The sequence below is a fragment of the Sturnus vulgaris genome, unplaced genomic scaffold (assembly GCF_052056855.1).
Source record: "Sturnus vulgaris isolate bStuVul1 unplaced genomic scaffold, bStuVul1.hap1 Scaffold_192, whole genome shotgun sequence".
Lineage (NCBI taxonomy): Eukaryota > Metazoa > Chordata > Aves > Passeriformes > Sturnidae > Sturnus > Sturnus vulgaris.
In genome coordinates this window covers 521036-546389 of record NW_028276155.1, presented here as the reverse complement: position 1 = coordinate 546389, position 25354 = coordinate 521036, and the positions used below count along the sequence as shown (strand labels likewise).

The 25354-nt window shown below is 47.4% G+C and overlaps 1 long non-coding RNA gene and 1 pseudogene across 1 annotated transcript; both read left to right on the top strand.

Moving 5' to 3' along the window:
* Positions 1 to 5999: 5999 nt before the first annotated feature.
* LOC148218236 (uncharacterized) lies at positions 6000 to 6393 on the top strand. The gene is made up of 2 exons (XR_015800519.1): positions 6000 to 6095; positions 6209 to 6393. It is a non-coding gene; the product is annotated as an uncharacterized LOC148218236 (long non-coding RNA).
* A 17251-nt stretch (positions 6394 to 23644) lies between these two features.
* LOC148218235 (28S ribosomal RNA) lies at positions 23645 to 24739 on the top strand (annotated as a pseudogene).
* The last annotated feature ends 615 nt before the right edge of the window (positions 24740 to 25354 follow it).

Here is a 25354-nt window from a genome sequence, read left to right as displayed (position 1 = left end):
GTCTGGAGAGGGAATTTAGACAGAACTTGAGAGTCTGGAGTAAACTTGGGGGACATGACTGGGCACTAGGAGGGGCACTGAGAGATTGTGATGGACACTTCGGGGCCTGGGGGAGCTCTTGGAGGTGCAGGAGAGCATCTGGGGGTCAGGGAGGGGAATCTGGGGCCATTCGGGGTCCAGGGGGACACTTGGGGGGCTCTAACGGGGCTCTCCGGGGCGCAGGGGGGTGATGGGAGTTGTAGGCACAGGTATAACACGGTTCAATAGGGCCGTGGAGCATCATGGGAGTTCTGGGCACAGCTACAATGGCTCTCGGCGGGGCGCGGGGCATGATGGGAGATGAAGTCACGGCTGGAATAGCACTCTATGGGAACTGCGAAGCATCATGGGAGCTGTAGTCCCGGAAGTGGCTCTGACGAAAAAAGAAAACTCCTCTTTGCCAGACCTCCTGAGAGACCCTGGATCAACATCAATCACAGAATGCTGCAATCAGCTCTGCTCTAAAGAGAGCAGTAATAAAATACACCCTTGAAAATAGGAATGGATGTTTCTAAGAAGCTCTTTCAGATATTTCTCCATAACTGGAGTTGAAAACCTTCCTAAAATGAACTGCACCAGACCAGAGGGAAATCAAGGCAGAGCCATGGTTTGTCAGGACTTGCTTGATCCCAATGAGCCCCGTGGTGCATTTGGTGCTGCCAAGCAGCTCCAAATAATATTTTGGAAATATTGGCTCTCTCTCTGCAGTGCTGCCTTTGACAGGAGCCCGGCCCAGCTCAGCAGCACAGACACAGCACAAGGACTTTAATGACCCTCTCGGGGTTGGGGCTGAGTCCCTGAACATCAGTCCCTGAGAGGGAGTTTAAGAAACCTCTCAAGAATTCAAAGTCAGACAGAAACACCAAGGTTTTTCTTACTTTTAGTGAGTCCCACTGATAAGCATGAAGAAGAAGGTTTCCCAAGGGTTGAATTAGAGCAGAAAATTGGTGACAATGATGTCAGGTTGGAAAAAATAGGATAAAGGAGGAAGAGAAACCTCTCAAGAATTCAAAGTCAGATTCAAAGTCCAAAGTTTCCTGAAGTTCTAATGGGTCCCACTGAGGGACATGACAGTGTCCCCAGGTGCAGGTTTTATTGTTTTTATGTTACAATTTTAAAGTATCATTTTTTTCATTTTATGATATAATTCTTAAGTGGGCTTATTGCTTTTATATTACCTTTTTTGGTCTGGATTTTTTCTTTTTCTGAATGAAGCAGAGAGATGGGACTTCTGAGTTGCTTTAGAAAGTTTGGTTTAATTTTTTTATTTTCTATCCAGTCAGAAAGGGTAAATTTGTCTTACAGATGTTCACAGCATGGCGTAGAAGTCACAGGACTTATGGTTACAAGGTCTTTTAAGTATTTATTAAGCAATAAAACACTGTCAATAGAGACATTTAAATTTCTAATTCAATACTAAGTTATTTTGTCTTACTGACTCATGCTACAGTGTGAACTTTCTTAGCCAATTATATCCTGACACACAAACTTACATTGCTGCACTCTAAAACTTCTTGTTCCTTTGTAACTACCTTTATTTTTTCTATATCTTAAATTCTAAAGCTAAACCTATCCCTACTTAACTATGTATAGTTCTAAGCTTTGCCTTACAGACCCAGTGTTCTGAGAATTCCTTGCATTTTGAATTTCAACACCCAGGTCCCAGGTAGAGCAGAACACTGCAGGCACTGATGACAGGTGGGGACAAAGAAGGGAAAGCTGTCTCTGATGCTGAGCACACCTGGATGTGTTTCAGGAATGCAAAGGGCCAAGGGCTGAGCCCCAGCCCCTGGCAAGGCAGATCCTGTCCCTCCCTCATTGCTCAGGGCTCTTCCCGGGCCACTGGGCTCTGGCCATGTGCAATGCCAAGGGCAGCACCATGGGGCGGCCCCTGCCAGGCTGCTGAGCAGGGACAAGGAGGCAATGAGGCCCCAGCACAGCAAGGCTCACTTGTCCCCTTGTCCTAGGGTGATGTTATGGTGTTTCTATCTCCAATCGTGTGTTCTGATTATGTTTGGTATTATGTCCTGTGCTTCCAGGACTGACTCTTGAGAGTGAAGCTTTGTTTTGTCTTGTTATCAGCCGGCTCACCTCCCCCATGGTCTATGTTTAGGAGAGGTTTTAGCTCGGCTTGCTTGCTTGCTTGCTTGCTTGCTTGCCTGCTTGCTTGCCTGCTTGCTCGCTTCTGCCTTTTTCTTTCCTTCGCTTTGCCCTTGCTTTCTGCTTATTAGTTAGTTCAGCTAGGCAGTCCAACTTTTTCCCTGGACTGTTTTCTCTTCCACCCCGTCCCCTCCCTCTCCTGGATACCATCTGAACGGACGGGGACCTGGGAACCCCAAGAAACACCGGGAGTCTACACTTTGTCACCTGCAGCAGTCATCCCCAGCGCCAGAGACTGATAACTGAGCGACCACTCGCCAGAGAGACTGAACTTGTCATCCCTTCAGAACGGTGAAAGAGGTTTTTTGTCAGCTGGTGTTGTCTTTTTTCCCTGTGCTGGGGAGTTTCTTGCTTGCTAAATAAACAGGTTTTTTCTCCCACTCTTCTCCGAGGAAATTCTTCCCGAACCCGGTGGGGTGGGGGGGGGGGAGGAGTCGTGGGGTTTGCTGTCTGGGGGCTCCTTCTGGAGGTTTTCCCCCAAATTTGCCCAAAACCAGGACAAATAAATTGGCGCCCAACGTGGGGCTCGAGAAAGTGGGAAAAAAACCCTGTTCTAATAATAATAATTTGGTTCAAATTCTTTTGTGTTGGTATAGAGCAGTTATTGGCTATGTTGTTGGAATTCATGTCTTTTGGGGTGGAGGCCTGCATGGGATTTTGGTCCCTAGGGTTTTTTGAAGTCTTAATACCTTTGTGGTCCCTGGGTTTATTTGCTTATCCAGAAATAGCTCCGGTATTGTCCCTAATGCGTAGTTTCTGTAGCAGAGGGGCATTGACCAAAATATCCATCGGGCTGGGCTTGGTTTTAATGGCCTGCAGGAGATTTATAAAGGTGCTGGAGTCTGTTCCAGGAATGTATGGTTCTTGGTTGTGGTTGTGCACTCAGTTTGTTAGAGGAGAAGCAGGGGATGAGGCTTTTCAGCCTTTGTTCTCCTTCTTCTCCTCTGAATTTGTTACATCCTTATTAGAGAATGTTCAGTTCCCCCTGAGTGTTAAAGAGACCATCTTTCTGGTGTTTAATATAGTAAGCTTTCTCTATACAGTCTGCAGTTTCTCTAGAATGAGAGCTGAGATTTCTAGAGGGGCTGAGACCCTTGACCCCAGAGTAGAGCCAGGCGTGAGGAATCCTGAATGGTGTGGGAAATGGGAGGATATGGGCCAAATCTTAAAGGAATTTTCTGACCCTACATCCTGGGATTTTCCATGTGAACAAATTCAGAACCCAGCTGAGGTGGCAAAGTACCTGAAAGAGAAGTGCCATGGTAATTCTAAGGAGAAGAAGATCATTGCAGTGAGCTGGGCCCTGGCATATGCTTACCGTACCCTGCTAGATACTGTAGGGCAGCAGACAGAGGAAGGGGGACAGGCAGATAAATCAGCCACTATCCCAGTCACTCAGGCTGCAGCCAACACCCCAGGCTCGAGGCCAACAACTACACCAGACAGTGAGCCTAAGCCAGCAGCTAAACCTGTCAGTAAGCCTCAACCAATGGCTGTTGCTACCAGCACGAGAAGTGGAAAGTGCACAGACAAGACTGATCGACCAGTGGATGATGATGATGATGATGCAGGAGAAGGACCCTCGACGCCTCCTGACATAAAACCAGGAGTCAAAGCAACTGGTAAAAGATCAGAGGCCAATATTGAGTCTTTTTCCCTAAAGGACCTCCGTGGCCTAAGAAAGGATTACACCCGACTACCTGATGAGTCTATAATTAGTTGGTTGGTCCGTCTTTGGGATGCTGCAGGCGAGGCTACAATTCTGGATGGCACTGAAGCCAGGCATTTGGGATCCCTGTCACATGATCCTGTCATCGACCAAGGAATGATGAGAGGGCCTAACCCTCACAGCCTCTGGGCACGGGTCCTGGACAGTGTAGCACAAAGATACCTGTGTGCAGATGATCTTTATATGCAGCAGACCCACTGGAAGACGATAGAACAAGGGATCCAACGCCTGAGAGAAATGGCAGTGGCAGAGATTATCTTCTCAGATGACATAACAACTAGGAATCCGGACTTGGTACCATGTACATCTGTGATGTGGCGAAAACTTGTATGGCTTGGGCCCCATGAATACGCTTCTGCTTTAGCAATAATGAAGCGGGACGAGAGGGATGAGACCGTGCTTGATATGGCAAAGAAGCTCCGAGCATATGCAGATGCTGTGCATGGCCCAACACATGCCAGAATTGCAGCTGTGGAAACACGTCTGCAGAAATTAGAAGACAAGATAGAGGAGAATCATAAAAGACTCAGATAAAAGATCTGCTGGGACGAGTCCCTGGGGAGCCTTGGTCAGGAATGGCCCTGGGGGGCTCTTTCATGCTCGCAGACTCGTCCCAGCACATCCCTGAGGCCACTGGGATGTGGGGGGATGCTGAGGGCAGGACAAGGGGTGACAGTGGCCAGCCTTGCTGGGGCTGTGCCAGGAGGCCCCAGTGGCTCAGGACAAGGTGTCTCCTCCCAGCCCTTGGTGGCACAGACCCTGCTGTGCCCCAGGGCACCAACATTTGGCTCCTCTTTGTCTCCACTTTTCATCAATCTCTCTAGTTGTCTGGTCTAACTGGAACCTGGGGACACTTTCTCAGTTGTGTCCCTCGGTGGGAACCATTAAAACTTTAGGAAACTTTGGAGTTCAGTTCTGACTGAACTCTTGAGAGGTTTTCTAACAAACCATGGCTCTGCCTTGATTTCCCTCTGGTCTAATGCAGTTCATTAGGAAGTTTTCCTTCTCCAGTTATGGAGAAACATTTTAAAGAGACTCTTAATAATACACATTGCTATTTTAAAGAGTGCATTTTATTAGTGTTCTCTTTAGAGCAGAGGTGATTGCAGCATTTTGTGGTTGATATCGATCCATGGTCTCTCCTCAGGAGGTTTGGCCTGCTCACAGAAGCTGTGCCTTGAGGTCTGACCCAGTGCTCCACATTTGCTCCACATTCCCCAACCCCATCCTGTCTGTCCTCACTCACCTGGCACCTGTTTTGCTTGGAAAACTGCCTGGACTCGGGCAAAGAGGAGTTTTGTTTTGTTTTCTCAAAGCAATCTAAAACTCCTATTTTTCCCCACTGCAGACACACTCCTCAGGTGTGTGCAATGCCCAAGGTGCCACCAAGGAGGTTTAGCTCTCGGGATCGATTCTTTGGGAGCGGCGCCTGCACTCGGCGCCATTTTCCTTTCTGCCTCTAACTCCCGTCATGCCCCGCGGACCCATAGAGCCCCATTGGAGCCGGGACTACAACACCCATCATGCCCTGCGCCCCACAGAACCCCCGGTATCCGCTCCCCATCTGCCCCATACGTGCTCAGGGCTCATTCTAGACCCCCCCAAAACGTCCCCAGATCCCCTGAATGCTCCCCTTACAGGTATTTCTGGGAATTCATCTCCTGGCATCCCCCGCGAGCTCGCAGCACCTCATAACCCAGTCCCACGCGGAAACTCCTGCCCTGCCCCGCTCCCTAAAGAGCTCAGTTAGAGGTACCCAGGCTCCCCCAACGTTCACCCGACCCGTATATGTTCCCTGCTGAGGACCTGAAGCCGCCACTCAGAGGGAAAACTGTCCCTTAAGTGCCTTCCTAGACTCCCAAACTCGCTGTAAGAACCACTTCCGGGACTACAGCTCCCATCATGCTCCGCTGTTCCGGTAAAACGCCATTCTAACCATGACATCATCTCCCATAATGCCTTGCACTCCACTGAGAGACACTGAAGCTGCGCCTACAACTCCCGTGATGCTCCACGGCTCCATTAAACCTCATTATACCCTCGCCTACAACTCCCATCACCCCCCGCGCCCCGGAGAGCCCCGTTAGAGCCCCCGAGTGCCCGTCCGGACCCCGAATGGCCCCAGATTCCCCTCCCTGACCGCCAAGGGCCTCCCTGAAACAGCCAGGTAACATCCGAAGCCCAGACTTTCCCTCAGCATCTCCAAGTTCTCTGTTAGTGCCCACTCGACGCTCCCAAGTGTCCTCCCGTCCTCAACTTCCTTCTAAATTCTTTCCCCAGACCCAAAATTGCCGCGAATGTGCCCCAGAAATGTCTCCCTGGACCCGAAGTGTCCCCCTGGACCCTGTCGGAGAAAAAGATGATAATAAAGGTGACCAAATGACTGCAAATATTACAAATTGTCAAATACTACAAATTATCATAAAGAAGGAGAAATAAATAACCGATAGAGTTTATTTAATGAATGAATTGTGTTACTTAGAATCATTGGCCAGTAATTTCTTTGGTTGCTCATAATGAATAGAGTTTTATTATAAATATAAAAATGTGGTTATAAAAATAGAGAATAGTAATATTATAAATAAGAAAAATATAATTATATTTTAATATTTAAGAACATTTTAAATTGAAAAAGAAATTTATGAGTTTTTTTTTCTAATTTGGGTTGTCAGTCAAAGGTGGGCGATATCATGACACAGTTATGATGGGGGTGAGGAGCAGGTTGTCCAAACAGGGCCAGCCAGCAAGGGGCTCATTCTTCTCTGTGCCCAGAGCTCCTAAGGAGACATTCAGCACCAAGATCACTCTGGAAATGCTTCTCTCTGTCATGAATGTCGTTCTATTTATACAATTTATCAGACAACAAGGTTAAATTTTGAGGCAATTTTTAAAATTGCAACAATTGTATATAAATGAATACAATCAAAATATATTGGATACATATATCTGAATATATACAAAATTTGGCAGTTAGTAATTTAGTGTAATTGAGGTTCCTATAAAGCATAAGCAAAACCAACCGGGGGTACGGGGAGGGGCTCGCCCTTCCTCACGTACTGAACAATCAAGCCAAAATTCCCACTTATATACTATATGCTAATACATATTAATACAGAAGTTTCTAGAAAACTCCTCCTAGTTTCTATTCCTAAAATCTATATCACTATGTTGTATGGGACATGCTCTACCAATGGGTTAGGGGGTCTCTTATCCTTTTGAGGGTCTATTCCCGATGAAGGCTCATCATCTTCATCAATGACCAAGGTGTGACCTGCAGGTAGCACAGGAGCACTGTGTGACTGAGCAGATGTTTTCCATAATAGGACTCTGATTAAATCCCATCCCTGGAATCATCCCATTTTGGCCCATTCCAAGGTAGAGTCCTATTTCTAGATGCTGCTTGTCAGACCTACATCCTTCTCCTACTCCCTTCCAACATCTGGAGATTCCATCTGCTTTGTCTCACACATTTCCTTTAATTTGGCTTTGTAACAATTATTTTCTATTGATATGAGTACAATTTTGCTAATATAGTTACAATTTAGTTAGCACGAATCACATTTATCACATACATACATATCTGTGAGACTTTCCTGTCAAATCATTATCCATCCCAACACCAGCACATCCCAAGTCCAGCAATTTGCATGCACAGAAAGCCAAAACTCGGCAATTCCCCGGTTCCAGCACCAGCACTGCTCAGATCTGGTGATTTGTGGGTGCCAGCACTGCAGATCCAGCAGATTGTTGACGCTGGCAGTGCCCAGGTCTGGCGTTTGCCAGCATCGGTGCCGCCCAGAGCCGTCAGTTTCCTGCTGCTGGGGCACTCGGGGGTTGTGGCTGAGCAGGAAAGGTGAGCCTGTGCCGGGAGCTTTTCTTGGCTGGAGCAAAGGCTGGGCACGCAGAGACCTTCCTGGCCCTGTGCCCTGGGCCAGCAGGGATTGTGCTGCTGGAGCCCACTCTCCATTTCTTCTGTCAGGCAGCTTTAGGACATGGAGGAGCCAGAGCAGACCCTCGGCTTTCTGGATTCATCCAGAAGAATCCTGTGTGTGAAGCAGCCTGGGAACAGGGTTTCCATGCCAGGGCGGGCAATTCAGAGCCCTTTTCTCCCCCATGGGCTGAGGGTGTGGCACTTGCCATTGGCAAGGGCCCTGCAGGTGCCAAAGGGGCCGTTTTCAAATGCTGAGAACAGTCGGAACTGAGAGCCTGTCCTAAACCTGCTTTTCCTGCAAATGTACTCAAGGAATTCTCTTTTTTTGCAGTCTCAGCCCCTGTGTGTGTGCAGGTGTACCAAGTGAAGGATGGAACGGGTCTATTGGGGCGGAATGTTCTCTTTCTCTAGTGGTTTTGGGTTTTGTTTTTGTTGTTCTCGTTGGATTTGTTTGTTTTCTTGGATGTGTTTGATTATTGCAGTTTATAATTTTAAATTTTGTTTTATTTTTTTAATCATCTCCTCCTGGCAGCTGTGGGCAGAGCTCTGTAGCTGTGTGTGACACTTGTGTGTGGCACAGTGAAGGTGTCCAGGGGGGCCTTGCCCGAGCTGTGTGCAGAGGAATCCCCATCAGGCCAGGCTGGGGGTGCTCCGTGGCCGGTGCCTTGCGTTGACTGGAAGCTGCCATGGAGCGTCTCCAGGGATGGAAGGTTGGGGCTGCCAGGGCTGTGGTGTCACAGACAGGGGAACGCTGGGGCTGCCACAGCTGCCGTGTCCCAGAGAGGGGAATGTTGGGGTGCCCTGCTCCTGGCCCGGCCCCAACAGCTCTGCCAGCTCCTCTCAAGGACACCAAGGCTGAGGCAAAGGGTGAGAATTGCGGGAGGGGCTGAGCTGGGAGGGACCCGGTGGGATCATGGAGTCCAGGGCCCTGCCCTGCACAGACAGCCCAACAAGGGGAGGCTGTGCATCCCTGGGAGAGGTGTCCAAAGGCTCCTGGAGCTTTGTCAGCCTCGCAGCTGGGAGCATTTTTTGGGGAACCTGGTCAGTGATGGAGGATCATTTGGTAGGGGGAAGGAAGGGTGGAAGGAAGGGTGGAAGGAAGGGTGGAAGGGTGGAAGGGTGGAAGGGTGGAAGGGTGGAAGGAAGGGTGGAAGGAAGGAAGGAAGGGTGGAAGGAAGGGTGGAAGGAAGGAAGGAAGGGTGGAAGGAAGGAAGGGTGGAAGGAAGGAAGGAAGGAAGGAAGGAAGGAAGGAAGGAAGGAAGGAAGGAAGGAAGGAAGGAAGGAAGGAAGGAAGGAAGGAAGGAAGGAAGGAAGGAAGGAAGGAAGGAAGGAAGGAAGGAAGGAAGGAAGGGAGGAAGGGTGGAAGGAAGGAAGGAAGGAAGGAAGGAAGGAAGGAAGGAAGGAAGGAAGGAAGGAAGGAAGGAAGGCTTATGAATGTTATTCTATTTATCCAATTTATCAAACAACAAGATTAAATTTAGCAGCAAATTTTTGATAGTAATTTTTATAAATTTATACAATCAAAGTATTTGATCTGAATATAATCAAAGTATAGAATACATATATTTCAGGATATGTAAAATTTAAGAGTAAGTAATTTAGTATAATTGAGGTTCATATAAAGCATAAGCAAAACTGACCAGGGGTATGGGGAGGGGCTCACCCTTCCTCTCGTACCAAAGCATCAAGGCTAACAATCCCACTTATATACTGTAGGCTACAGAAGTTTCTAAAAAACTCTTCCTAGTTTCTTTTCCTAAAAATCTACATCACTGTGTTGTTTGGTGCATGCTCTACTAATGGTTAGGGGTCTCTCATCCTTTTGAGGGTCTTATTTCCGATGAAGGCTCATCATCTTCATCAGTGTCTGCTGTGTAACCTTGCAGGTAGCACAAGCACACTAAGCTTGGGTTATATAACTAAGCATAAGTTCCCACAGTAAAATTAAGTTCCATGCATGGAATCATCCCAATTTGACACATTTCAAGTCTGAAACTTTTATTTCTAGATGCTGCTTATCAGACCTACGTCCTTCTACTATTCCCTTCCAACCTCCTTCTTCGACTCCCAACATCTGGAAGATGTCCTTTGCCCTGTCTCACCCATCTCCCCCCTCACTCTGTAACAATTGTCTTCTATTGATCTAAATGCAATTTTGCTAATATAGTTACAATTTAATTAGCACAAATCATATTTATCACAATTCCCCCATTTCTCTTTTTGATCATATTGATTCGTGCTCTAAAAAGTTTTGCTTGGTATTCTCTATGTTCCTTCATACTAGCCTCCAATTTTTCAAACATTTCTCATGCTGCATTCAGCTTTTCACACTCCTTCTCAAATTTTATTAACTTTTCTCGTGCCAGGGTATTCTTTTTGCATTAAGTCACCATTTTCTCAATCTCTCTCTCTCGAGGGTGAGTGGATTGTGCTTTTAGTACCATCAAGAAATTCAGTTTCCTTTTTGCTGTTGATTCTGGATCCATGGGCATGGCTGTAAGTTGCATTCAATGAATTACTGAGTGGATTGGTCTAATTAGACAGGGTATCATGCAAGGCAGAAACAATAGTCCTAAACCAGAACATAATAGCATGAATCCCAATATTTTCCACCACACACCCCCAAAAAGATTATCCCACCAGTCAGCTTTCAGGATAGAATTCTGGTTTTGAACTGGTACATGTGCCACTCTTTTAATTTCATCAGCAATTTTTGTGATGGCTTCCCTGTGATCATCTATTTCCACACAGCATTCAGATTCATTAAACCTCCCACAAACTCCTCCTTCTTCTGCCAGCAGATAATCTAGGGCAATTCTCTTTTGATGTACGAATGTTCTCATCTGTGAATGTTCTTTGGCCAGCAACTTTAAATCATCTGCCCTATGGTTTGAGACGACTTCCACTACTGCCTGGAGCCTTATCAACCAATTTAATAGGTAAATTGCAGTTCTATATCCCCAAGGCCCATCCTGAGCCTGAGTAGCAAGTTCATAATGTGCTATTATTCTTTCTGCAGGCCATTCTTCATCTTTCCATTTTTGGTTTCCTCCTGCCATTGGAAAGTCGAGGTTTAGTTCTCTTTTCTGTCTTTCTAAGGTTTCATAAAGTGGTGTGCCTAGTATATTGCCCTTAGACCTTGGTCTGACAAAGAAGGAGGGTCGTAGAACTCCTAAGGTACAAGTTCCTTCCCACTTTTGGGATAGTTCACTGTATGCTCATTGCCCACAAATCCAATTTATTCCATCAGGGGCTTTCCATCTGTTTTCTGTGTTTTCTGGTTGTTCCCAATAAGATTTTAAGTCTTTTATAGATTGGGAGGGATTAGCTCCAGGACTGTTACGCCAGCACAAATCAGTTTGGTTATTCCACTCACAATCCATTTCTTTCATTATTCCCCAATATCCAGTAGGACTCTTGGGTCGCCAGGTCTTTGTGTTATTGTCTGAATTTACTACTAAAGTAGATAGGCAAGGAGTATATCCCACCACTTCAGTGTATTTTCTCCCTTCCCGAGTTATACAAACTGTTCCAATGACTTGATGACTCAGGACCCGACCCTCAGGCTGTTTTAATGTCTTTGAAATTTGAGTATGATTCCATTTTAAAAATTGTTCTGGAGCTAAACCCTCACCTCTCCATGGCCATCTTTCAGCCATTCTAAGTCCTCCACAAACAAAACATTTAGAAAATCCCAATTCTGTGGCAATTTCTTGCATCAGATCTACGAATAGATTTTTATTTGAAGTTGGCAAATCCCAGTCACTATAGTGCTGTTTAAATTTTTTATACAGCTCATCCAGCTCCTTTAAGTCTTTCCCTCTGATCTTTTTCTTATCCTTCATTGTTTCTTTTTGTTTTCCAATTAATTTTCTCTTTGGCCCTCTTCCTTTTTCATCCTTTTCAAAACACAAGAAATTTTCATATCTAGGAAAAAGTTGATCATTGTTAGGATAAGGAGCTCATCCACCGAATCCCAAATTGTTTCTTACCCAATACAATTTTGGACTTTTCACACAAATTTCTAAGAAACTGCTACAATCATAACAGGCAGCACTAACGTGTCAATGTGCCACCAAAACTGATTCCATCTTATCCTTGACACACATGGAATGATTGCATTTGTCACAGGGATCAGGAATTGTTCGTTTTTTTACTGCTGCCTCTTGTGCTGCTTGTTGTGTTAGAATTTGTTCATGCATGGCTTGTTCTTTTCAGCTCCATGCAGTCTTATGGTTTTGGCCAGTTGCCAGGGGTATTATTGTAAGCACAATGAAAAGAATCCTCAGGAATTTTAACTTTCTACCTGTCTCAAGGCGCCTTGGGTTGCAGCCAAGGGCCGAGATGTCCATCTTCTCGGTAGCAAAGTTTTTATCCTGGGATTTGTCTCTTTTTGGCATCCTTGGCCTCATAAAGCTCATATAAAGCCATTTTAGCTTTTTCTTTTCCAAAGATGGCATCAATTATTTGTAGTTCTGCAGCACTGCCCTATCTCTTTCCCTAGATTGATCAGCTATTTTTCCTAATCCACTAAAGCTCCGGTGATATGCCAACTCTAACAAAATTTGTTTTCACACTACTTCAGTTAAACAGCTCGTTTTACTGGTCTTTTTCTGCTATGAAATCGAGGTTGGTAGTTAAATATTTGTCACCACCAATAGATACACTCACGATGCCAATTAGCTGCTGAAACAAATCTATGACGTGGCACATAGATTTCTTCTCCACAACAATTGTCATTTATAATACACTGGTCTATAATATCATGGATTGTTTGTTCTTTAGCCTGTACAAAAGCTAATATGGTGAGGAGTAGTTGGTCTTGGTTCTCTATTAGTTGAATTGCTGCAAAAAATGTCCCATTTTCTTGTCTCAACGGTTAAGCATAAAAGTCACTAAAAATCTTTCTATTGTTAGCTGTCCACGTACATAATCTAAACAACTTAAACAAATTAATTGTCTCTCTTTTTCTTTTGCCCTATTTACCCTCCAGCACGAATTAAAACAACAGGTACAAACAGTACAAATCCAAGGGTGGCATTCTAAGCCATGATTATTACATTCCCAATGTGTTAATTGTTGTTGGGCCTCCTCAATAATAGGTGTTACCAGTCTCTTTTTCTGGAGTTGCAGCTCCTCAAATAAATCAGTTAATGCTGGCAGTCAGAAGCTCCTGAGAAGCTTTTCAATCCACCCGGGCTTTTCCCACTGATCAAGGAGGTGTCTGATTCTTTCCCATGGGCGCTGTTCAGCCTCCAAACTCAATGAGGTTGCAGTTGGCAGCCAATGCAGGATGTCTAAATGACAACCATGTACTTCTCAAAACAACTTCAATTGATATTTCAAGCAGTAACAGCATACAATATCTTTTCCCATATATATCTTACGTCTCCCCTTTGATCCCAAGATACAATGATTTTATGCCAATTTCTTATCACTGCAGCCTTTTGGTGTTAAGTTCTCCTTTCCACCTAATCTTGAAGTTATTAAAATTTCTATTTTTTTTTTTTTTAATCTGGGTGGGAATTTAATCAATTTTTAAATTCCTTTTTTTTTAAATTTGATTTTTAGGTCTCCTGGTGCTGAAATAATTTTCCAATCTTTATTTTGTATTGGTTTTTTTACTCTGAAGCATGAGTCCAGCCTTTTTCTGCCATTCGGACTGCTGCTTCTGTGGTTAAAAGAACCAGAAATGGTCCCTCCCATCGAGGTTCTAAACTTCCTCCTTTCCAGCATTTTATCAACACATACTGTCCTGGTCGGATAGAATGTATTGGAAAATCGAGAGGAGTTGTTTGAGCTAAAATGCCTTTCTCTCTTAATTCTTTCAAATTGTTTGTGATGGTTGTAAGATACCCCTGAATGGTTTTGTCCCCGACTAGTGAGGGATCCATTGTCGTGCCTTGGGGGTAAGGCAATCCATATAACATCTCATATGGTGAGATCCCAGTTTCAGAGTGGGGCTTGGTTCTTATATTTAACAGGGCTAAGGGAAGGCATCTGGTCCATGGTAATTTGGTTTCTGTCATTAATTTAGTTAGTTGTTGTTTAATAGTTTGGTTCATCCTTTCAACTCATCCCAAGCTTTTGGGATGCCATAGGGTATGATATTCCCAGGTAATTCCTAATGCTTGGCTTAAATTGTTAATTATTTCGAGGTAAAATGAGTGCCCTGATCTGAATCAATAACTTGTACTAATCCAAATCTTGGAATAATATGCTCCAATAAAATTTTAGTTACTGTTTGAGCTGTGGCTCAAACGGCAGGAAATGCTTCTACCCACTGAGTCAACTGATCTACTATAACCAGCAGATATTTCCACCTGCCTATTTTAGGTAATTCAGTGAAATCAACTTGGATCTTTTTGAACGGCCGATAGGCTGTCTGAGGGCCTCCAGAGGGAGGACTCCTCAACATCTTTTTGTTAATCTTCTGACATGTGACACATCCTTGAATAATTTGTTTCCCAATTTCAAATATTCCTGTACACCCATAAACGTTTAAAAACTTGTCCCAAAGTGCCCTTGTGCCCCAGTGAGTTCTTCAATGTAAGTTGTCCAGGATCTGTCGGGCTATAGGTTTTGGGACTACTTTTCTACCATCTGGTAGAATCCATTCTCCTTCCTTCAGGGTTGGCCCTAGCTTCTTTATAGCTTCTACCTCTGTTAAAGAAAAGTATGGTGTTTCAGTTTGTATTTCTGTCTCTTTAAAAGTCATAATTACACTGTTGTTTTCCCTTAGGGCAGCCTTTTTTGCTTCATCATCAGCCAAATTGTTTCCTCTTGTTTTAATATCTCTCCCCTCTGGTGTCCTTTTACATGTACGACTGCTATCTTTTTTGGACCTTTTAAAGCCTCAAGTATTTCACTGACTAACTTTGGTGTATTAATCCTTTCCCTTGGGTGTTTACAAATCCCCTTTCTTTCCAAATTTTTCCAAAGGTATGCACAATCCCATAAGCATACTTCGAGTCCGTGAATATCATTCCCTCTTGATCTTTTAATAGTAACAATGCACGGAGTAATGCATAAAGTTCACAGGCTTGTGGTGACCAGGATGAGCTAAGAGGACCAGATTCTTTCACTTCTAATTGTTCTCCACTAATTATGGCATCTCCAGATTTTCTTTTCCCATTTACCACTCGAGATGATCCATCAATAAATAATTTTTCTCCTGTTCGCAGTTCCTCTTCCCTTAAATCTGGATGTATTTTTGTTTGTAACTCTATGACTTCCATGCAATCATGTATTAATTTTTCCCCTGGGTCCCCGTACAGAAACTGGGCTGGGCTTTGTACATTTGTTACTTTCAATTCTAATTCTGGAGAGGTTATTAAGATAGCCTCATACTTTAATATTCGACTGTCTGTTAACCATTTTTCATCCTTTTGAGCAAGAATTCCTCTAATATTATGGGGAGTGTATACTTCTAGTGGTGCCCCAAAAGTTATTTTTTGAATCTTTTCTACTAACAATGCTGTTGCTACCAGAGCTTGTAAACATGTTGGCCGGCCCTTGCTAACTGGATCAAGCAACTTGGAATAATATCCCAGTGGCTTTCTGCTTCCTGCCCAATCCTGAGTCAATACTCCATAAGCTTTTTGATCAATTGTATTAACAAATAATTGAAATGGCCTGTCTAAATCAGGAAGGCTTAAGACAGGAGGTTGCAGAAGGGCCTCTTTAACTTGCTCAAAATTTTCCTGATCCTTTTCACTCCATTTCAAGTGATTTGTAGTCAATTTTTCATATAGGAATTTTACTTTCCCACTAAATCACTCTATCCACTGTCTACAATAACCCAGAAGACCCCAAAACTGTCTTATTTCTCTTTTAGTCTTTGGGGGTCCCATATTTAATATTCCTGAAACCCTTTCAGGGTCTAAATTTTTTCTTCCTCTACTGATCCAATGACCTAAATAACGTACTTCTGACTCCACAAATTGTAACTTTGACCTGGATATTTTAAACTCATTTTCTCATAAAAAATTTAAAAGCTGTATAGTCCCTTTCCTAGTGTCTTCTTCAGTTTCTCCAGCTAATAACAAACCATCTACATACTGTAAGAAGTTAATCCCTCTAGGTAACTGAAAGGACTTCAAGAGATCTTCTAATGCTCCCCAAAAAGATCTGGTGACTCAATGAAACCTTGGGCTATTACCGTCCACCTAAGCTGTTCTCTTCTGCCTGTGTCTGGGTCCTCCCACTCAAAGGCAAAATAGTCCCGGCTACTCTCATCCAGAGGGCAAGTCCAAAAAGCATCTTTTAAATCCACTGCACTATATAGTGCAGTGCACCAAGTATAATGAGGGGCCAATTGGCTTAGTAAAGTCCATGGATTGGCCACCACTGGAAAACGAGTAATGGTGCTTTGATTGACTGCCCTGAGATCCTGAACTGGTCGGTAACTGCCATCAGGCTTCTTTACCAGCACAATGGGGCTGTTATGTGCTGACATGCAAGGTTCTGATATCCCCTGGTGCCTCAAATTCTCAATTATTGGTTTCAATCCCCTCCGACTCTCAGTGATATTGGATATTGTTTTACTCAAATGGGGATTTCTGGATTCTGTACTTCAATGCTTAGGGGCTGAATGTTTAACTTTCCCACTTCTCCGGAATACCACACCGTATCACTAATTTCCTGATTATCTTCAGTTAAAGAGTAAATTTTAACTGGTCCTTCACAGGACTTTATTTGAATTCCCAGGGCTATTATTAAATCCCTTCCTAATAAATTCTTATTTGCCTCAGGTATTAGTAATAAATCATTCAACCCAAATCTTGTATCAGATTCTATTTGTACATCTTTAATTATGGGAACCTGAAAAACTTCCCCTTTAACCCCTATTACCAGGACACGCTCGCAGCTAACACTACAGCCTGGAGGCAGTTTTCTCACTGTGGACCTAGAAGCTCCTGTATCTACTAAAAATGTGATTTCTTCATTTTGAGGACCTACTTTTAATTTTATCAAGGGCTTTTCTTATGTTTTGGTCCTCATTAAATGAATGAGCCCCTGACCTCCCTAATCTTCTTGAAACATCTTTTCATCCTGCTGCCTCTTTTTGCAGACTATCAGTACTTGTCCTTTTTGGTGACAGTAGAAACAGATGGTGTCCCAGAGGGAATTGGCCATGGCTTTAGGGACAGCAGTGCAGATGGAGCCTTGGTGGAGCAGAGAGAAGTTGAGCAGGAGGAAGTCCCTCGGGGTGTGCAGCTGGTGGTCGCAGACTCTCACAGGGATGAAGAAGCCGTTGCCCAGAAGGGCAGCCTTGGCGATGCCCAGGAAGAGTCCCAAGGGCGGGAGCTGCAGCTCTGGTCTGGAAAGGCCAGGAGGAGGAACTGGGTGCTGGAGCTGCTGCTGGAAAAATATTGGAGCAAATATTCCAATGAGAGCTTTGAAGGCCAAAGTGGAGCAGGGTTCCATGTGAACAGCAGTTGAACATGGGTCAGTCGGTCCTGAGCGATAGGCGAGCGCCGTTCTGAAAGGGCGGGCGATGGCCTCCGTTGCCCTCAGCCGATCGAAAGGGAGTCAGGTTCAGATCCCGAATCCGGAGGGCCGGAGACGGGCGCCGCGAGGCGCCCAGTGCGGTGACACAACCGATCCCGGAGAAGCCGGCGGGAGCCCCAGGGAGAGTTCTCTTTTCTTTGTGAAGGGCTGGGTGCCCTGGATTGGGTTCACCCTGAGAGAGGGGCCCGCGCCTTGGAAAGCGTCGCGGTTCCGGTGGCGTCTGGTGAGCTCTCGCTGGCCCGTGAAAATCCGGGGGAGAGGGTGTAAGTCTCGCGCCGGGCCGTACCCATATCCGCAGCAGGTCTCCAAGGTGGACAGCCTCTGGCATGTTGGAACAATGTAGGTAAGGGAAGTCGGCAAGCTGGATCCGTAACTTCGGGATAAGGATTGGCTCTAAGGGCTGGGTCGGTCGGGCTGGGGTGCGAAATGGGGCTGGGCATGCGCAGCAGGGACTCTGGACGCGTGTCGGTGCCCTTCCCGTGGATCGCCCCAGCTGCGGCGGGCGCTGCTCGCCTCCTCCTCCGCCCGCCCTCCCCCTTGCCGCGGCCTTCGCCCCAGCGGCGGCTGCTGTCATCGCCGCATGCCACCGCCCCCCGTCGGTTCCCACCGGCGGGGGTCCACGCGGTTCGCGCAGGGGAGGGTCCCCGGGGGGGTCCCCAGGCCGGCACCCCTCCTCGGCCGGCTCCTAGCAGCCGGCTTAGAACTGGTGCGGACCAGGGGAATCCAACTGTTTAATTAAAACAAAGCATCGCGAAGGCCCGAGGCAGGTGTTGACGCGATGTGATTTCTGCCCAGTGCTCTGAATGTCAAAGTGAAGAAATTCAATGAAGCGCGGGTAAACGGCAGGAGTAACTATGACTCTCTTGAGGCGGCTCCTGAGAGTATAGTTACAACCTGGGCTCAGCTGCAGAAGTCACACCTCCCCGTGGTCCCGCCGGACACCCGTGAAGGGTGGCCAAGTTGACTTCTGCCCCAGGGCGAGTGAGGGGTACCGTGCTGCCCCTCCCTGCCTGTGGGAGTCGTGCCCCACTTGCAGTCTCGCAATCCACAGAAACAAACCTGATGGTCGAGGCTCGCTCATCTCCGTGAGAGTGCCCTCTTCCCAAAGGCCTCGTCCACGGGCCAGTGAGTTGGACAAATGTGCTGGCAGCAGATTGGTTTTGGATATGTTGCCAGCCGGGAACCCGTAACAACCTGAAGCTGACGATCCTCCGAGGGGAAGCCCCACTCCCCTCGGTTGTACCTCCAAATCTTGGGCACTGCTGACCCTGGGACAGGGGTCATGCAACCCAAGTCTGCCATGTCCCGTCCAAGTACCGCGGGGTGGCATAGCTGGATCAAGCATGGCAGCACTCGGGGGGTAGTGCTGCCGTGAGCCACCAGGGACCCCCCAAATTTCAGTGTGCGCCGCCGCCTGCCAGGGCCGGCTTGAGTTGGCCTCTGCGTTGTGAGTGGAACGTACGTCAACCCAGGCAGCTGTGCGACAGGGCATGTGTACCCGTGATTGCATTTGCGGTGTATGTCCGTTTGTTCCGACCATGTGGGCGCGCCGGGTACCCACACTGGTACTGCCACCACTGGTGGGAGTACAAAGATCTGTACCCGACCCCATCCGTGCACTCGGCTTCATCGCGAGTTGACTTGAAGGGGCCATGCAGTCATGTCCCACAGTGGCCACGTCACTGGGGGCCCGGTCGTACCCGAGTCCAAGAGAGGCCGGACTCTCGGTGGGTCTCTCACTTCCGCGCACTGTGTGCCCGCACGGTGTGAGCATGTTACCGTCAGTTGCCCAGGACTTGGCCGAAATGACCGGATTTCGACCACGGTGGACGGGCCACTGTCACTTAACCCGGAAAGGGAACATATATAACCTATATGTGTTCGAAAAAGAAGCTTTAGAGAGTCAGGTTACAAACTGGGCTTTGCTGCGGAAGTCACACCTCCTAGTGGTCTCGCTGGACACCCATATAGGGTGACTAAGTTGACTTCCGCCCCAGTGTCAGTGAGGGTGCCGTATCGGCCTCTCCCTACCGATTGGACTCGCCACCCAGTGGTAGCTTCACAACCTTGCTGAAACCAGAAAGCAATTGGCACAGCTTCAGAGCTGCTGCCCAGAGCCTTGTCCACGGGCTACAGTTGGACACAGTTCGCAGTGTGGGAGAGGGCCACCTGCTAACTTCGACCACCCTCACTTGATCTTGACAGTTACTAGTTTTTACCAGTCTTGACAATGGTCCAACTACTGGCTTTGTGGTACATGTCAATAGCTACTCAGACAGACCCTTCAGATCTGTGGGTCCAAAAAGCCAACATTCCATCTGTTCCCCCTGCCATACACAATGATGAAGGATTTGATCTGGCGAGTTTGGAGTTTATGAACTCCACCTATTCCGACACAGGTAGACTACATCTAGGTATTGGTCAGGTGGGATTGGCTGATTTTCCTGAGCCATATGAGACCTCGCCCATTGGGTTGGCTCAGGAACTTAACTCTGAGTGCAGAGTGAGAGCGAGTGAAGAGCCTAGTACACCCATTGCTCTTCAAAAAACCAATAAGGGCAAGCCATTACTAAAAACACCCGTTCTGTCCGTTAAGGATAAAGACCTGGCTTGTCCTAATTGCGACATCCATTTCACCAGGATGTCAGGATTAGTCGAACATCTGCTGAGAAATCACGGACAGAAAAAGATCATTTTCCAGTGTCCGAAGTGCGGTAAACAAAATCTCAATTGCCGCAGCATACAATGTCATATCCCACGATGCAAAGGGACGGTGTGTGTGGTTCCAACAGGTGACTGGACGTGTGAGGTATGCCAGAGAAGTTTTAACTCCAAGATTGGCCTGGGACAACATAAGAGATTGATGCATCCCTTTGAGAGAAATAAAGAGCGAATTGTGGCCTCCCATCCAAAGGAAACATCACAGAGAGGGGCCCACAACAAGGAGTGGTCAGAGAGTGAGGAAGCGCTACTAAGACAGCTGATAACAGAGTATGCCGGGTGCAAGAATGTAAACCTAAGAATTGCAGAGCGATTGCCAACAAAAACAACTAAACAAATAAGGGATAAAAAGTGCCTTTTGATAAAGGCTCCTTACAAGCACTCACAAGAGGTGAAAGATAGGACAGAAGTGCATGAGGTGAATTCTAGGATGGAAATGCATAAGGTGAATTCTAGGATGGAAGTGCAAGAAAAGGCCCCCCAGGAGATGGAACTGCTGAGGGGAAATGAACTGAAGCTCCATTATCACGATGCCATCAGAGAGAAATTGGCGGCACACGAGTTACCCAACTGTCGAAGAGCCTTCAAGAAGGTTCTAAGGGGAAAAGACCCGCAAAAGGCGGTGAATAAGTGCTATAAGGAGGTCCTTGAGGGTCCAGAGAGTAATTGTCATGATGGAAAATCTTCCCAAAAAGCAAAGTCGAAGAAAGCCCTAGGACAGAAAGCATCCAAGTCAACTAACTGGATGTACAAGATAGCTATCAAAAGAGGAAAATATCTAAGATTCCAAAAAAAGTTCCACTTACAGAGGGGAAGACTTGCAAGAGTCATCCTGGATGATGTGGAAGATTTGCAATGCCAGATACCATCTAACACAGTCCACGCAGCGTTCAGATCCAGATGGGAAACAACAGTAGGGTTCAGGAGTCTTGACTCTTTCCCACCTCATGGGAAAGCTGATAACACCGCCTTTCAAGCTCTGATCACCCGGAAAGAGATTGAGAAAAACATCAAGGAAATGAGTAAGAGATCTGCTCCCGGGCCAGATAAGATTACTTTGGGTCATCTGCTTAAAAAAGACTCAAAGTTTTCTATGTTGATGGAGATCTTCAACCTCTGGTTTATATCTGGAACGATCCCCGATATGCTGAGGGGCTGCCGGACAGTCCTAATCCCAAAATCCAGCAACGTTGCCAAGCTGGGTGACATCAACAACTGGAGGCCCATCACCATTTCATCTACGGTGCTGAGGTTGTTCTCCAGAATCATAACAGCAAGACTGGCCAAAGTGTGTCCCATTAACCCCAGACAAAAGGGGTTCATAAGGGCGTCGGGATGTTCAGAAAATCTCAAGCTCTTACAACTTGTGCTTAAGCATGCAAAACGGGAGCACTGTGACCTCGGAGTTGTGTTTGTGGACATTGCAAAGGCTTTCGATACCGTCTCCCGCCAGCATATCATCACGGGTCTTGAGCAAAGGGGAGTCGATCCCCATATTATCCATCTCATTAAAGACGTGTATAAAAACACAACCATGTATATCACTATGAAGAACGAACAGACCGAGAGTATCAACATCCTCTCAGGTCTAAAGCAAGGTGACCCCATGTCACCCCTGCTGTTCAATCTGGCTCTTGACCCCCTGCTGTGCAAGTTGGAGAAAGAAGGTAAAGGGTTCCAGCGAGGCAAACTAAAAGTTACAGCAATGGCCTTCACCGATGACCTAGTACTACTCAGTAATTCCTGGGACAGTATGTGTGGGAACATCAAAATCCTGGAGACCTTCTGCAATCTATGGGACTCCAAACTCAGGGGAAGAAATGGTATGGATTCTACATCAGGCCAACTAAGGACTCATATACCATCAATGGTTGTCCGACTTGTCTCATCAAAGGTTCCCCGCTGAACATGATCAATCCAGGAAGCTCTGAAAAATATCTTGGTGTACAGGTCAGACTCTGGATTGTCAAGGAAAATGGAAAGATGGCTCCGTCGAATTGGGGAGGCACCACTCAAACCCCTACAAAAGATTGATATACTTCGGTCTTATACCATCCCGAGACTGATGTATCTGGCCGACCACACCGAGATCAAAGCTGGGCCCCTGAGTCCCTTGACTCGAGTATTGGGAATGCAGTCAAGGATTGGTTACATCTCCCACCGTGCACATATGATGCCATCCTATATTCAAGTTGTAGAGACGGTGGACTAGGCATCATCAAATTGGCGGCGCTGATCCCAAGTGTACAAGCGAGACGTCTACATCGATTGACCCAAACATCTGACAAGGCCCTAAGAAAGTTTTTGAAGGGAGAAAACCTGGAGACGCTAAACGAGAAGCTATGGATCAGAGCTGGAGGTGCGAAAGAAGCCATGCTGTCAATTTCGGAGCGTAGTACAATGAGGACCATTGTCACGAGAAATGAGGACTTATCAGAATGGGAGGTCCCTGCTCCAAAAATTCATTACCCGAAACCATCTAATTGGAGAAAAACTGAATTTAAGAAATGGAAAAAGCTAGCATCACAGGGCCATGGAATTGAGATCTTTGAGGAAGACACCATCAGTAACAACTGGCGAAGGAACTACAGAGGCATACCTCATCGTAAACTGATCACCGGTCTGCAACTAAGGGCGAATGTCTACCCCACACAAGAATTCCTGGCCAGGGGTAGGAAAGAAAGTTATGCATGATCTTGCAGGCACTGTAAAGCAGAATACGAGTCAGCTGCCCATATCATTGGAACTTGCCCGATCACTCAGGACGCCAGGATCAAGCGGCACAACTCCATCTGTGACATCCTTAGTGCCGAAGCTAAAAAAGGAGGGTGGACTGTATTCCAGGAACCGCAGATACAGGATGATAGCAATGAATTATTTAAACCTGATTTAATCTTTGTTAAGGACAGCAAGGCATTGGTGGTGGATGTGACTGTACGTTATGAACATGACAAGCGCTCTCTAAAGAGAGCAGCTGAGGAAAAAATGACTAAATATCAACACCTTCTGCCGCAAATTCAAGACCTTACTAACGCCGCAGATGTCAAATTTATAGGCTTTCCCATTGGGGTGCGGGGAAAGTGGTACTCAAAGAACTCTGACGTGCTACAGACTCTCGGTCTCTCTAAATCGAGGCTAGGGAAGACTGCAAAAGCCTTGGCACTCAGAGCGCTCTCCTCCTCTGTTGATATTGTTCACATCTTTGCGAGCAAAGCTCGTTCAATTGTTTCTGTTTTACCTAATAAAGTTGTTGACCCCTCCCCTCCTGTTGGTTGCGCTGGACAGTGAGAATTGCTTTGGGTGGGAGGGGTTCATCCTTCATAACCACGTCTGGCCCCATAACAGCTTTTAGGCCCCAAATTCTGATTTGACTATAGGTGGACGGGCCACCTTTACTTAACTCGGAAGAGGAACATAGAACTCTGTATATGTTTATTATATAGCCAAATGCCTCGTCATCTAATTAGTGACGCGCATGAATGGATGAATGAGATTTCCACTGTCCCTACCTACTATCCAGTGAAACCACAGCCAAGGGAATGGGCTTGGCGGAATCAGCGGGGAAAGAAGACCCTGTTGAGCTTGACTCTAGTCTGGCGCTGTGGAGAGACATGAGAGGTGTAGAATGAGTGCAAGGCCGGGCGTGTGCTCAGCGGCGCGGGGCGACCCGCCCATCGGCGTCCCGGCCGTCGGTGAAATACCACTACTCTGATCGTTTTTTTCACTTACCCGGTGAGGCGGGGGGGCGAGCCCCAAGGGGGGCTCTCACTTCTGGCACCAAGCGGCCGGCGCGCACCGGCCGCGACCCGCTCTGGGGACAGCGGCAGGTGGGGAGTTTGACTGGGGCGGTACACCTGTCAAAGCATAACGCAGATGTCCTAAGGCGAGCTCAGGGAGGACAGAAACCTCCCGTGGAGCAGAAGGGCAAAAGCTCGCTTGATCTTTATTTTCAGTACGAATACAGACCGTGAAAGCGGGGCCTCACGATCCTTCTGGCTTTTTGGGTTTCAAGCAGGAAGTGTCAGAGAAGTTACCACAGGGATAACTGGCTTTTGGCGGCCAAGCGTTCATAGCGACGTCGCGTTTTGATCCTTCCATGTCGGCTCTTCCTATCATTGTGAAGCAGAATTCACCAAGCGTTGGATTGTTCACCCACTAATAGGGAACGTGAGCTGGGTTTAGACCATTGTGAGACAGGTTAGTTCTACCCTACTGATGATGTGTTGTTGCAATAGTAATCCTGCTCAGTACGAGAGGAACCGCACGTTCAGACCCCTGGTGCGTGCGCTTGGCTGAGGAGCCACTGGCGCGAGGCTACCATCTGTGGGCTTATGACTGAACGCCTCTAAGTCAGAATCCCGCCTAGACGTAGCAATACCGCAGTGCCGCCGGTGCCTCAGTGGGCTCGCGATAGCCGGCCGCCCGCCCGTCCGCGGGCGGGCCTGGTGCGGAGCGCCGCTCGTGGTTGGGAGCCAGAGGGGCGGACGGATGCGGTGCTGCCTCTCCCCCGTCGCGTACCGCATGATCGTGGGGCACCCGGCGCTAAATCATTCGTAGACGACCTGATTCTGGGTCAGGGTTTCGTACGTAGCAGAGCACCTCACTCGCTGCGATCTATTGAGAATCAGCCCTCGATACAAGCTTTTGTCGCTCGAAACAGGGCAGCCGGCCCGCCGCTCCTGCGCGTGGGTGCGGTGCGCTTCCTTCCTTCCTTCCTTGCTTCCTCCAAGGGCTCTCTCAGCGGGCCGGGGCCGACAGGCGGCCCCGGTAGCAAGGGCGCGCGCAGGGCGCCCCTCGCTCACGCAGGTCCGCCTTTGCGCCCTCCTCCACGCGGGTCCCAGGCCCGATACGCGGAGTCCGGGGGCCAGGCAGCAAGCCAAGGGCCGCGTGCTGCGCCGCCAGCCAGAAAGAGAGAGAGGCCCCACCGGGCCATGCGGCCTCGACTTCCCTGCGTGCGGGTCCCAGACCCAATACGCGGTGCGGGGGCTTGACTTGGCGGGTTTCCCTTCACTGTGCGCATGTGGGGTGCGAGAGGGATCTGTTTGCTTCTGTCTCCAGGCAGCAAGGTAGACCTGGTGTCGGCTGGGGCAGGAGCCCAGGGACCTGGGCCCGAGGCCGGGCACCAGGGCGCAACGTGCCACGCCCATCATGCCGCGTCCACAAACGTGGTTGGTCGGCGTTTGGGAGGCCAAGAGGGTGGCACTTGGAGCCCAGTCCGGTGCCTTGCCGTCCTGGTGGGTGCTGGGTAGACCGGGTGCCCT